The following is a 15,326-nucleotide window of genomic DNA, read 5'->3' on the forward strand; positions in this document are numbered from 1 at the left end:
CTCTGCTCACCAGTCTTCCATAGGGTCACAACCATCGTCCCAAAAGCTCCATTGTGGGGGTTTGAAATCCATCTGTCATTCATGAGGATGTTTGACACGCTCAGGTAAGGTCCCATCTTTAAAAGGTAAGAGTCTCCAGGTGCAAACTCTGTTGTCATGTTCTTTTCCATGCCACCTTAATTTCTGACTGAAGCTGAGCGCCCAGTGGGCTGGTACTATAGGCTGAACGTTTGTGTCCCTCTGAAATGCATATGTTGAATCCTAATCCCCCAGTGTGATGGTATTGAGCAGTGAGCTTTTGAGAGGTGGGTAGGTCATCAGGGTAGAACACCCATGAAGGGAATTAGTGCCATTTTAAAAAGAGCTCCCTCACTCCTACTGTGTAAGGACACAGTGATGAGACTTCCATTTGGAGCTAGGAAGTGGGCTTCAAATCTGCCCACACCATTGATCTTGGACTTGCTACCCTCCAGAATTGTAAGAAATAAATTGTATTTAAGCCACCCAGTCTATAGGGTTTTGTTATAGCAGCCTGAACAGACTAAGCAGGCTGGCCTGGCAGAACATTTCATCTCATTCTTGGAGATTGTGCCGGGTTCTCTCCATGTGTCCCTGACCTGATCTGCTCTCCCTCCATCCTTCACCCTTCTCTGTGCCCAGGAGACTGACCTTGATGGACTGCACCTGCTGAGTTCCCTTGTTCTCTGGTTTCTAATTGAGTTGGGACAATGAGATGCATCAGTAGGAAATCACAAAGTGGGCAAAGAGAAATGTTGGGGTATTTATTCCCCTGGTTCTATCCTTGACAGGCCCTTTTCTTCCATATGGCTGTATTACTCTGAAGGAAACAGTTGCTTCAGGTGTCCCTCTCCTACAACTCTTAGGGGATTCCAGTCACTACTTCCTTCCCTTTTGGTTCTTCTGCCTGAGGGGTGGAATTTCATGATCTTTTGTTGATTTCTGTTAACCCCATGTCAGCCTTGTAAATAATACCTACATGAAGCTATCTTCAGTCGTCTCTTTTGAGTGGGCCTTTGTGATCTGCCAGGACCCCGACATGGGGATCCCCTGCCAGGATGTGCTCCTCTTTAGCCTGCAAGGCTTCGTTGATTTGTAGTTGAGGTCCATCTGCCCTTCAGCCTTCAATCCAACCAGGTCACTGCAGGGGATGTCCATTGTCCCTGACTATAGAATCCTTCATGTTTAACAGGTTATGGTTTGAGATGGAAAATGGGAATCTTGAGACAGCCTAGAATCCTAGTCATGAAGATCTTTGCCACATTATGGGCTGCATTGGGACCACCTAGGAACTTGTTGGAAATGCAGACTTAGGCCCCAACCCCAGACCTCATGGGTCAGAATCTGCCTTTTAACAAGATACCCTGGCAATTTGCATTCACATCCCAGTGTGAGAAACACTGCCCTAGATTTACCATCCCAGCGTTCTCTCTGGAGTGTTCCTACCTTCCTGTGGGACTGTAAGGAAGCCAGAACCCAGATTCCCACTACTCCAAGTAACAAATCAAAGATATTTCTCTAGATTGGAACAGGGACCCCCCCCACCTCCTTCTCCAAGATGTTTTATCCATTTCAGCAAATCTTATTCTCATACTATGTCGAGGAAACCTTTAAGTCAATGATACTCAAACTTGGTTGCATGTTAGAATCACCAGTGGAGCATCCTAGGTCAGTTGTAGGGCATTTGGGGGTGGTACCCAGGCGGTGGTGTGTGTTTGTTTATTTGTTTATGGGGGAGTGGGGTGGGGAGGGGCAGAGGGAGAGAGAGAGAGAGAGAATCTTAAGCACGCTCCACACTCACCACAGCCCAATGTGGGGCTCGATCTCACAACCCTGAAATAGTGACCTGAGCCAAAATCAAGAGCGGGACACTTAACTGACTGAGCCACCCAGGCGCCCCCTCCCCTACCCCCCGCAGGCCCCAGGTTATTCCATGAGGAGCCAAGGTTGAGAACTACTATTCTCAGTTCCTCAGAGGGCTCAACATTTTCAAAAGCAAAGCCCAGAATATCTATAGGCTACTCTCACTGAAAGGTGGGGAGAGGGGAAAATACAGAGGGGGGAAAAATCACTGCTGTTCAGCTCTGCCAGGCGGGGCGTCCCAGCACTGTGCTACCGGGCTTGAGGATCAGGTGCCAGGTCTCCTGGTCTCCCCAGCTATTTTCCTGCAAACCCTCTCATAGCCTGCCTGAGTCTCCACGGAAGAAAGTGAGCTACTCAGAGGCCAGGTGCTCTCCCAAACTTCACTGTCTCCCCCCAGCTCATAGTAAAGGCATTTTATGAAGATGCTGGGGTCAACAAAAATGTATGCAAATGTAAGCACTTACGGCCTACGTTAATCCTTTCTCAATAACCACTGCTGTCTCAGGTGGCTTTTCTTTTCATGCTCTTGTACTGCAATTTCACGCTCCTTATGTCCATGTGTCTATGTGTTCTCTTCCCTAAAAGTCCATAGGTTTCTTAAGATCAGGATGGACTCTCATTCCCCAATTTGCCCAAGTAGCAGGGCAGGCACGGGAATCTGTCCCCTGAGCGCCACACTCTGTGTAACTGGTGTGCTGGTCTTTCTTTGAGAACTAACTATTCTGCCTCTGGTTTATCCAGAACCCTGCTTTTCCTGTCAGAACTTCTAGGTCCTTCTGGATACATGCCTTTGGTTCTCCCTCTGCCTCAACTTGGTGTGATGAAAAGACTGAAGGACCACAGAATTCTGGCTAAGTCCAAGTTAATTTGTTTGTTTACTTTTTTTTTAAGCAGTTCTTTTTCTTTTTTTTTTAAGATTTATTTATTTGACAGAATGAGAGAGAGGCAGAGAGCACAAGCGGGGGGAGTGGCAGAGGGAGAGGGAGAAGCAGGCTGCCCACTGAGCAGAGAGCCTGATGTGGGGCTTGATCCCAGGACCCTGAGATCATGACCTGAGCTGAAGGCAGACCCTTAACCAACTGAGCCACCCAGGCACCCCAAATTAACTTGTTTCTAAAACTGGAAAAATAAGGCTAAGTCATTATAGGGTTAATGAGATATTATAGTGAGCTCTTCCCTTGGAAAATGTGTTCAAGCAAAAATAAATGAAAATCATTCTGTTTTCCCATTAGATAAAAGCTGATTAAAAAGGCTAATGGGTCCGCAGGCTCAGAGTATTAAGAAGAATGGTGCTCTATTTGTTCACATTTAAAAATGTATTAAACTATTTGTAGAATGTCTGCTATACACACAGTGGTAGACATTGTAAGCCCTGTTACCTGGGAGCACAGAAACTTTTTAAGTCTAATAGCCACTTAACTTTTATAAGTTGTTTCCCCATCTGTTAAATGAAAATAATCTGTATGTCTATTTCATAAGGTTATATGAATACATAATGAGGTAATACTTGTGCATAGTACACTGCAGATGCTCAGTAAATGCCAACTATAATTCCTAGAGCTTGTTGATTATAAAGAAATCAGTTGGCTCTGGAAATATTGGGCTGATGGTGATTTCCCTAGTGGTGACTTGTAAAATGCTAGGTTTCTAGAATAGTTCTGACTTAGGGAAGATCATGAATTCGTTCCATCTGCAGAAAATACTTGCTGGAGTCTTACCTTTGAATCAAAAACCGAGAGATTGTTCTTTCAAAGTGCAGTAGGTGACACAAGAAGCCCCTTGACATGCAGGACAAGCACTGGCCAGCAGAGAGCTTTATCTCCCATTTCCAGAGGGCCTCACCGTTGGCTCTGTCTCCCTAATCTGTTACCCAGTCACTCCCTAAGCAGCTGTGCGTAATAAACTCCAAATACAGACCGGGGTTATTGTGAATTTTTCTAAAGGAAAAATACATGTAAGACGAGTCTAATCTCCAAATATTTTCTCCTAAATATTCCATTTCATCTGAAACTAGTTAACTATTTTAAACCACTTAAATTCCAAATTGCCCTTAGGTGAAAGTTAAATACTATTGGCTCTACATATATTTTTCATAGAGATACTTAGTCTGAAAATCCAGTAGAATTATGCCAGCTCTGTGGTCACTGTGTAGCATCGTCGACACTGGGAGCGAGGGGAGAGGTGTGTTGCTGATCTGTAGTGTTTGCTAATTTCCACGAATGTTTGCACTGGGGTCAATTTCAAGTACTAAAATGAAGTCACTTCATACAGAGTGGGGAAGAGAGGAGCACAACCCTCCTGATCAGGTAATGCGAAAGTCTTATTTTAGGAATACTTTCAGTGTCATCAAAACTGCTAATAAAATATCCATATTGACACTTTGGGGCATCCTTTTCTCTGACACCAGAGGAAGGAATGAAAAATGGGAGGGGTGTCTGGGTGGCGCAGTTGGTTGAGCAGCCAACTCTTGGCTTCAGCTCAGGTGGTGATCTCGGGGTTGTGGGATTGAGCCCCAAGTCATGCTTGAGTTTCTCTCTCCCTCGCCCTCTGCCCCTCCCCGCTGCACTCTCTTTCTCTGTGAAGTAAATAAATCTTTTTAAAAAATGGGAGAGGGCACCCCTGTCGGACCCCTCTCACTCTGGAGAGCTTCACTTACTAAACTTCTATGGCTTTACTCACACAAAAAAATAAAAAATAAAAAATGGGAGAAAGAAGGGACTACTAGACTAACTCACAAACTGGCTGGTTGGCCTTGAATAAAGAAGAGTTGACCTCCTGGATCATTTTATCCACCTGAGCACAGCCCATTGCACAGAATAAGAGCTCTACCAGCCTTCCTTCTCAGACTTGCTAATGATGTAGTAACACATTAAATATGGAATTTCAAGTTAGGAAGGGACAATCCATTCCTATTTTCAACAGCTCTAATTGTTCCTTCTATCGTGTGGAAGCTTGCTTGCTTTTAAATTCACCCATTGAATTTCTGGCCTAGGAAGGGAACATAGAAAACACATGTCATTCATTTTCCAACCAACAGCTCTGAGCTAATTGAGGACAGGGTTTCACCTTCTCTTAGAATTTACCTCTCCAGGGGCGGCTGGGTGGCTCAGATGGTCAAGCGTCTGCCTTCAGCTCAGGTCATGATCCCAGGGTGCTGGGATGGAGCCCCACATCGGTTTCCTGGCTCAGCAGGGAACCTGCTTCTCCCTCTGTCTCTCCCCCTGCTCATTCTCTCTCTCTCTCTCTGTCTCAAATGAATAAATAAAATCTTAAAAAAAAAAAGAATTTACTTCTCCAGGATGCATATCCTAGTATTCATAGTTTCTCATCACCCTTTTTAAATTTCTTTGGACATGCTCCAATTTGCCCACATCCCTCTTAAAATAGGCCCAATGACTGAACGCATTGCCAGCTCTGAATCACAGGGAACTGTTACTTGCCTTGTTCTGATCATCACATGTGTACCAGTTCAGCCCCATATCACATATGCTTGTTTGGCAATGTGATGGCACCACACTGTTGATTAACATAACCTTGTAGGTGACTAACACCCTAAGTCTTTTTAAGTGTTACTAAACCTCTTATTTCTCATGCTCTAATTGCATTTTAAGAAATCTACATCTCGTGAATATTCTAAAAACCAGTGAATTGCACTCTTTGTCAGTGGGTTGTATGATATGTGAATATCAATAAAGCTGTTAAAAAATATAAGTGCAGGAAAGAAAAGCAGATGTGTTTTATCAAATAACAACTAAATCTTGCCAGACACATTATTTCACATAATCCTTTCAACAATCCTTTGGCGTTCTAGAGGAACTAAGAGCCTTGTGTAAGTGGGGGAGCAGGGATTTGAACATAGATCTGCTCAAGATGCCCATGTTCCTTCTACCACACTGCTTCCCTGTCACCCTGCTACGTGCTGGGCACCGTGATTGGTGCCCAGTTGAAGTTAGAGGGAGGAGGTCTTCCAGGCAAGCAGAGCCACAGGACCATGCGGACCCTCAGAGCACTAGCAGGTGATAGGGTGACTTAGATTCAGGCGTGAAAAGGAAGGTGTCCCAAAAGTGAAGCAAATATGATGATTGGTGAAGGTGGGGTGGCAGATTTGGGGGAGGTGTTGGAAATAACCCTGTGAGTGACCCAGAGTGGCAGTGTGGGTCACATAGGACAAAGTGCAGGTAGCAAGGTCTCAGCTTGGTCTGTGTTTCAGATGTGTTACCTAGGAAAAATAGCTGTATGTGCATCAGAGTGCTGATTTTAAAGGGGCCAGGGTCCTGGCTGGGTTATAGAGGCAGGGGCTGAAGCCTGGGGCATCCAGGAGTCAAGTCCTGCAACACGGAATCAAACTGAATCCCAGGATGAGGCTGAAGCCCAGAGGCCAGAACCAGAGCATTTAGTGGGGCAGGACAGGTCCCAGGGTGACCTAACAGTGTCCCCTGAACTCCTGAACCAGGGCTCCTTGAAACCTTCAGCTAGAGGTAGGATTTGTCCCTGAATCTGGGGCAGAGCCAAAGCTACAGGTGAATGTCCTGTGGCCCAGAATGGGGACTGACAACATTAAAGTGCATATCCAGTGTGGTTTTTTTTTTCCCTGCAACATGCATGACCAATGACAGCAGCAGTTATACATACCCCTGCAGAAGTATTCAGGGTTAGAACATTCTGGGTGTGCCTCCATAATGCCACTTTCTTCCGTACTACACAAGAAAGTATATCAGGAAGTGACAAAGAACGTTATTTCAGGAATAGCTGTGCATCTGTTCCATTCAGTTTGGTCATCAGCAAACATTACTGGTGTGCATGTCTGGCTTGGGCAGGCCAGTGTGATAGGATCTCCCGGGTGGGCATCAGCAGGCAGACCCTGCCTGTGCAGCCAGAATCCCTGGCTTAGCCTCTCTCTCTCTCTCTGTCTCTCTCTCTCTCAGCCAACCACTCACGCAGCCAAGACTCCTTGGGTTTCACGTAACAGATATAATCTTGCCTGAGCTCAATGGAGAGAGTGCTGGACATGGGCCAGGGCAGGAAGGGCAGTGGGGCCTCAGGGGGGGTCAGAACAAAGCACTGAGAGGCCCCGGGAATGGAGACAACTCTTCTCTTGACACCTCCCTTTTTCTCTCAGGGGTGACCTGGTTTCTCAACTCTACTTCTCCCTGACTCTCTTTCAGCCTCCTCTCCCTACACCCCAGTTTTTCTGCTTCTCAGGGCTCACAGTGACAGTGGCCATGCTAGCCCCTTGTTCCAGGGCCAACAGTGACCGACCAGAAGGCCTGTGTCCCAGTCCCAGATGCCCTGGCGAGAGAAGCTGGTTTTCTCAGCTTGGGTCAGGAGCGTGGAGTCCAGTAACCTGCGGGCACTTGGGACCATGGTGACTCCTGGGGCCCACCCTAGTGGAAGAGGGTGAGGGAAGCTCTTAGGGAAGGAGGCAGAGGTTGGATAGAGAACCCATAATGTTGCTTCTTCCCTCCAAACCATTGTCACTACCACCTTTGGCAAGGCTAAGTCCTCCTCTCAGGCTGCCTCGCTATTGCTCTGTCTTCTCCCTGAAGCATCTGGTTATTTGCTGGACATAGTTTGTTGACTAAAAACACCTTCTCCACAAACTTCAGCAAACTGGTGATGAATGTATGCAATAACATTATTTTCATGTAGAACAATCAAATCTAGGGACCACATTTGAGGAGAGATACCATTTTTTTTTAAAAGATTTTATTTATTTTAGAGATAGAGAGCAAAAGTGTGGTGAAGAACAGAAGGAGAGAGACCAGCAGATTCCATGCTGAGTGTGGAGCCTGATTCAGGGCTCAGTCCCACAACCCCGAGGTCATGACCTGAGCCAAAAATCAAGAGTCAGATGCCCAACCAACTGAGCCACCCAGGCACACACCCTCCCCTCCTTTTCTGTTTTTGAGAGAGGGCAGGGAAGGGGCAGAGGGAGAGGGAGAGAGAGAATCATAAGTAGGCTCCACCTTCAGCTTAACCAAATGAGCCACCCAGGTGCCCCAAGGGATACCATTTTAAACTAAAGACATCCCAAGTGCATTGGAAGTGAGCCCATTTACAAGGATCCACACTGCCTAGCAATATATTTTACAACCAACAAAGTGCGTTTTAAACAGTCCTCATATTATATTTGGATGAGAACTATCTTATTCATACTTCAAGTATCTAAAGAATAAAATCTGCAAGCAGGGGCTAGAAGCAGAAAATTTTGAGTTTCTAACCTAAGTGGGTTCCTGCTTCATATTTATAAGACAGCATTGAGGGGAACTATGGGGTAAGCAGTTAAATCTGAAAGCTATCCTCTCAGGCTCTGCAAGCAACCAAGACTTCCGACCCTATAATCTCTAATGGTGATGACAATGATATCATCTGAATGCTTATTTCGTGTCAGGCACTGTGCTAAGCACTTTACATGGATTATCTCATTTAATCTTTTCACCGTCTCTATGAGATAAATAGTAGTAGTATTCCCATTTTACAGATAAGGAAACTAAGGCACAGAGCTTAAGTACCATTCCCAAGACCTCATGAAAGGTAACTTGCAAAACTAAGATGTAAGCCTAGGTCTCGCTGAAGCTCAAGAATTTTTTTTAAGATTTTATTTATTTATTTGACAGAGAGAGACACAGTGAGAGAGGGAACACAAGCAGGGGAGTGGGAGAGGGAGAAGCAGGCTTCCCGCTGAGCAGGGAGCCCGATGTGGGGCTCGATCCCAGGACCCTGGGATCATGACCTAAGCCGAAGGCAGACACTTAACGACTGAGCCACCCAGGCGCCCCGAAGTTCAAGAATTTTGATCTTAACCAATATAATTTACTTAGAGATTCAAACAAGAAATTTTTTAAAAATTATTTGAGGGTGGGGCGCCTGGGTGGCTCAGTCACTTAAGCATCCAACTCTTGATTTTGGCTCAGATCATGGTCCCAAGGTCATGGGATTGAGCCCTGATTCTCCATCTCCCTCTCCCCCTCCCCACCTCCCCCCACCTCTCTTTCTAAAAAAAAAAAAAAAAAATTATTTGAGGGGTGCCTGGCTGGCTCAGTCAGTTAAGCATCTGACTCTTGATCTCAGCTTAGGCCTTGATCTCAGGGTCATGAGTTCAAGCCCCACATTGGGCTCCATGTTGGGCATGGAGCCTACTTAAAAAAAATAATTTGAAAATGAAGCACCCTAAGAAAGAAAAAGACAGAAAGGAAGGAAGGAAGGGAGGAAGGAAGGAAGGAGCCCCCTAATGAACATTAGGTTTTCTTATCATTTTCATGACTCCTTAGATCTTTTCATTTTCAATTTGTTTGATTAAGTGTATTTTTATGTCTCCTATAAAGAAGGCACTGATGTCAAGGGGGATGTAAAAATGATTAAGACCCTCTTAGGATTTTCAAGGAGCTCAAGGTCATCTAATAAAAAGGAAGAGGCTGTATAAACATAATTTCAACATATGATACACCAATCCTAGAAACATAAAGTCTAGAGGAGATTAAGGGAAGGTGCAATCATGTTCTCTTACTATATAAAAGTTATGATTTAGGGCGCCTGGGTGGCTCAGTTGGTTAAGGGACTGCCTTTGGCGCAGGTCATGATTCAGAGGTCCCAGGATCGAGTCCTGCATCAGGCTCCCTGCTCAGCAGGGAGTCTGCTTCTCCCTCTGACCCATTCCCCTCTCATACTCTCTCTCTCTCAAATAAATAAAATCTTAAAAAAGTTATGATTTGTTGCATATGAATATTGTTAGATGAATTGTAGAAGAGAGACAGAAATCCCATGTTAACCAAAGTAATCAACAATTCTGAAGTGTGATGCTTAACAAGAATAGTATGACTTCTGGTAAATCATGTAGCTATGTCTTTAAGTGAACCATGGAATGTGACCCCTCTAAATAAGACCGTGACTTTAAAGGAAGAAATGCATCCTCGACAGGCTTGATCCTTGTTGCATATTTTCAGCAAACACTCTTCCTGAGGAAAACTCCTCTAATGTGAGCTGTAAGTCAGCAAACCAAGGCAGGGAGACTAAGAAGAAGGGCAGGGGAGATCTTTGGAAGAGCTCTCTACTCGATGTGAGGCATTAGATCTCAAGAATCTTTCCAGAACGGTCCCAGACATAAATGGATACACCTGTTCTTTGTACTTTGGTTGCAGAAACCAGTCTGTCATCTGCCACCAGCTGGGCCCAGTGGGTCTTGGGGCTGCCTGCCATCCAGGAATCTGAGGTGTCCATTCTCATTGCCAACCCGGCTCTCTGTTCAGGTAACTCAAGCTCACCTGCACATTTCTGTCCCCCTGAAGTCTGCAGCAGTCTGTGATCAGTACTGAGAGCCCTCACCGTGGCAGTGGAAAGCAGGAGGCACTCCCAACTTTGGACAAAGTAGCTCTAGTTCTCCTTTTCATTTATGTACGACTTTACCTTACAAAGCCCGTCACAACCATCATTAATTAAACCTGCTGCTCACTGCCCTCTGAGGTAGGACTGAATTAGTCTGCTCATTTTACTCCTGACAAAACAGATAGAAGGGCTTAGGGATTTGCTGAAGTGAAATGGTTCAATCAAGGAAGCTTGGCCCAATTCTTTTTTTTAGTTCATTCTTTTTTGCCTGGAAAGAGGCCTTCATGGTGCCCAGCTCTTAACTCCAAGCAGCTTAAGGAAGTCAACTGGGAAGAGTTTCTTGGCAGGGAAATGATAGCAATCTGGAGCAGAGCAGCAATGTGGGGCTTGAATTATTTGAGAACAGCCAAGCATATTCTTCTGGTTCCCAGTGGATGTTAGGCACGTGCGCGCACACAGTTCCTCCCGTCAGGCCAGGGAGCAGGGCCAGGACATGGGGCCGTAGTTAGGACAGGGCTTACGGACAAAGCAGCCCACCCACCACCCACGTTTCCACTCTCTGTTACCGATCCCTTGTATTATGATTTTAAACAAACTCAAAATCAAACCTATTCCAAGAGCAGGCCTAGTCCGGCAATCTGTGGGGCTTGAGGTGAAAAAAAGTGAAAACAAACAATAACAACAAGAAATGACAAAAACAAAGAAAACAGTGAAAACGGGGGGCCGACTGAGGCTGGGTGGCTCAGTCGGTTAAGCATCTGTCTGCAGTTCAGGTCATGATCTCAGGGTCCTGGGATCCAGCCTCACGTGGGGCTCCCTGCTCAGCAGGAGTCTGCTTCTCCCTCTCCCTCTGCCTGCTGCTCCCCCTGCTTGTGCTCTCTCTCTGTCAAATAAATAAATAAAATCTTAAAAAAAAAAACAACAGTAAAAACAGGCCCACATATCTTGTGTCTAAATATTTAAAAAATTATAAATGAAGATAACAAGTTTCTTACCTTGACAGATGTTTATAATGACCTAAAAAAGTGATTGAAATTTAGAATATTTGGCTCCACAGAGCTCCATGCCAGAATGTGGTGATTCAGGGAGAGCAGTCCTGGCCTGGACTGATGCCCTGCTTTCCCGCCACCAGGCAGAGGCTGCATCAGGAAGGGCCTCATACACATACAAGGAGGATCCCAGACCATGCGTTCAAGCTCTGGCCACGTTAGCACCCCCTTTTGGCCATTGCTTATGCCTGTGGTGCCACACCAATGGCAGTGTACCCTCAGAAGGATAGGTCAGGAAAAGAGGCCCCTACCATTCCTGGAAGCAGGATCTTTGGCAGGGAATTCTGGGGTCTGGGAACCTAGAGTGGATTCTAGAAAGGGAGCATGGCTCTGAGTGAATACATCCACGTGGCCTGTGGATTCCTCACCCACTGGGGAGTAGGGACCCGAAGAGGACAAGGGTAGGGCTCTCTAAAGAGTGGGCCCCAGGGGAGGGTCCCCTCTTGCTAAGACAAAAGAGCAAATGATATCTGGCCAAATAATAAATAAGCCAAAAGTGTGAGTTAATACTGGAGCCTGCACAAATCTGGATACCAGAGGTAATTGCTACCTCAAATATAATACACATGGGCATGAGCTGTTTCAAGTGTTTTGCCTGCTCTCCTACCACAAATAACTTATTCTGGGCAGTAGCCATGCTCTCCAGTAGGTATAAGGGCCAGAAATCAAATGAATAAACTCCATAATTAAATATTTTACTGGAGAGGTTGCACCCAGATACCAAAGCTCTAGGTGGTGATCCTGGCATGGGTGACCTTTTTTTTTTAAGATTTTATTTATTTATTTGAGAGAGAAAGAATGAGACAGAGAGAGAGCATGAGGGGGGGGGGGCAGTCAGAGTTCTACCTGAGCAGGGAGCCCGATGTGGAACTCGATCCCAGGACTCTAGGATCATGACCTGAGCCGAAGGCAGTCGCTTAACCAACTGAGCACCCAGGTGCCCCATGGGGTGACCTTTTTGTTGCCTCCCCAAAATGGACCAAGTAGAAAGGAGAAGAAAAGCGTGACTCCCTCGGGCCCTGGGTGTGTGCTGCCCTGCTGTTCGTAGCAGTCCTTGGGTCAGCCAAGGTTGCAAGGAGCTATGGGACAAAACCAATCCCTCCGTCCGCATGATTCCCCTCAGAATCAGAGTCATGATCTCAGTCTTGGCTTGACATACAAAAAAGTTAAAATTATGAGCGTTTTTTTAAGTCACATCTCTTTCATTTAATGATTTACAACATTTAATTAAAAGAACGATGTCCACACATAAAAAGTATTTTTAGTCATCAATTCTCAAGGCAAAAGATGTAAATAGTGAAATGTATAAGATGTATACTTTGATGTTATTTTGTTGTTGTGTATTTCAACGATAAGAGCATTGGATTCTGGATTCTTGGCTCAGACAAAGGCTTTAGTTCAGCCTTCTCTAACACCATGGTTTCTAATGTATGAAAGACATATTTCCTTAATGATCTTTGGATGTTGGTTACATAGATGAATTCCTTAAATTTTTTTTTTAATAGAGATAAAAACACAGCCCGAATCAGAAAAAGGAGTCAATTCATACCATCGGGTGGTGGTCACTTCTGGGGTGTGGACAGACAGAGCCTCCTTCTGCCCTCACCCCCACCAGCCTTCTCCCCGACAGGTGCACTCTGTTCAGACAGAGCCACTCTGTGAGCCAAGGACAACATGTGCGCCTACGTTGACCCCATTTCTGGTTGTCACTTGACAACTTGAGCCAACTATTACTAGATGACCCAACGGTTATGACGTTGCCACCCAAAGTACCTACCTTCCTGGAGGCATGCCCTCAGCCTCCCCACCAGTCCAGGCTCCCACGTCATTGTGATTCAGCCTCCTCACCCAGCCAGTTCAAGTGAATCATATGTCCAAGTAAGTGACTTAGTGCTGGTCAATAAGATCTTGCTGGGGTGGGGGCGCCTGGGTGCCTCAGTCGTTAAGCATCTGCCTTCGGCTCAGGTCATGATCCCAGGGTCCTGGGATCGAGCCCCACATCAGGCTCCCTGCTGAGCAGGAAGGCTGCTTCACCTTCTCCCGCTCCCCCTGCTTGTGTTCCCCCTCTCGCTGTGTCTCTCTCTGTCAAATAAATAAATAAAATCTTTAAAAAAAAAAAAAAAAAGATCGTGCTGGGGTGGCCCTGTCCTGCTCTCTAATAAGAAGCATGGCTCTCAGATGATGCTGATGACCATTCATGAAACTTGATGTCCCGGATGCTGTTTATCCAGAATAGTCCGGGAATGGGGCATTCTAATACACTGGGGAATCTGCTGACCTATAGACTACCAGTTTTGAAAGAAAAATAAACTAATTAGGAAAGAACTTTTTCTACAACAGTGCATCACTGGCATATCATAATTTTACCCAGCATTGTAATTACGTATGCGTGTACCCCACCTCTCCTGCAAAACCGCAGGCTTCTTAAGGGATAGTCAGTACCAGTTTCGTCTTTATTCCCCTTATAGTACCTAGTGGGTTGCTTTATATATTGTAGGTGCTAAAAAAAAAAAAAAAGTTTTTGTTAAATTAATGAAAATATAGAACACAAACTATGATTCGCCAACACTGACTTAATCCTTCTCTGATGACTCAGGCCCTCCAGGGTTCAGGCTTATTATTACGTGTGTTATCTCTGGGGATGTTTAATAGAGACCAACTGCCTGACAGGGGAATTCTACAATGACTGGAAGACAGTACTGGGTATCTACCGATTCATTCCACTTCTAAGTCTATGTGCCTGTATTTAAAAGTCAAACACAGAAGCGATCCCATTTATTATTCCCTGAAAGAAATACCGCATCACATAGAAGATTTCAAATAATGAGTGTTAGCTAGCTTCTGCTTTTTTTTTTTTAAAGATTTTATTTATTTATTTGAGAGAGAGAATGAGGGAGAGAGAGAGAGTACATGAGAGGGGGTAAGGTCAGAGGGAGAAGCCGACTCCCTGCTGAGCAGGGAGCCCGATGCGGGACTCGATCCTGGGACTCCAGGATCATGACCTGAGCTGAAGGCAGTCGCTTAACCAACTGAGCCACCCAGGCGCCCTAGCTTCTGCTTTTAAACCTTCACCAGGTCAAGGAATTTATCTTTGAGATTTTTGAAAAGATAGGATGTCATTAGTACTATTAATGTATTATAACAGTTATTTTATTAAAGTCTAATCATTGGATTATAATTTAATGAATGCAAACATATTTATCACTATGCACCTAATATATGCCAAGCCCTGTGTTAGTCATTAGGGATACAATATGAATATAATTCATACCCTCAAGAAATTTAAATAATTTATCTTTTAAGAGCATTTTATTATACAGATCATTTTACAGAACTTTAGATGTCACTGTAGAAAATGAGCCTGGGTGTGATGTGACCCTCTAACAGGTCCTATAACTCACTCAAAATACAGAATAATACAAAAGAAAAAATGCAGATGTTAGCTTAATTATTGACATTAGTCTTTTTTTTTTTTTCCTGAAAAACTCAGCCTCCAGAATGTTCATTTAAGAATCTAGTTTTTTACACTTTTTGAATGCTGGGTAAGTTAGCTTCTGGACATGAGGTGATTTTCATTTCCATTGAGTACCATGTCTGTCCCCCAGGACTTGGGGGCAAGGCAGTTGCCCCAAGTGGGGAGAAAGGAGCCATCACAGCACCCCTCCCCTCTGGCCAATGTTTCTGTGGGTGCAGTCGCGAGAGAGGTGGCAGGAGGGAGCCCTGCCCTGGGATTCAGGAGAAACCAGTCCAGTTTGTCAGCTTCCTGTAAACATGCTGATTTTCATCATGACAGTAGGACTTTACAATTCAATCTTTATATCTAAAACTAAGGGTCTAGATGCAATCAGTTTCCCAACATATATTCTGCGAAACACAGGTCCCAGAAGACTCTCCATCAAAAAGTTGCCTCAGAGTACAAGTGTGAGGAAGCCTGTACTTTGCACCCGACTGTGAAGAGTCAGTCACAAAGCACATCAGCATACTGAGGATTCAGAGAAATCGTATCATCAAAACACTGTGAGAGCAGCATTTCTCAAAAGCGTTTGGCATGAAACCCATTCTTCTAGCTTCACC

The 15,326-nt window shown here is 45.0% G+C and overlaps 1 long non-coding RNA gene across 1 annotated transcript; it reads left to right on the top strand.

The window, feature by feature from the left end:
- LOC113908650 lies at positions 1-15,326 on the top strand. Its single transcript, XR_003515566.1, has 3 exons — positions 1-104; positions 10,020-10,127; positions 15,130-15,326. It is a non-coding gene; the product is annotated as an uncharacterized LOC113908650 (long non-coding RNA).

This window comes from Zalophus californianus, chromosome 6, assembly GCF_009762305.2.
Source record: "Zalophus californianus isolate mZalCal1 chromosome 6, mZalCal1.pri.v2, whole genome shotgun sequence".
NCBI classification, from domain to species: Eukaryota; Metazoa; Chordata; class Mammalia; order Carnivora; family Otariidae; genus Zalophus; species Zalophus californianus.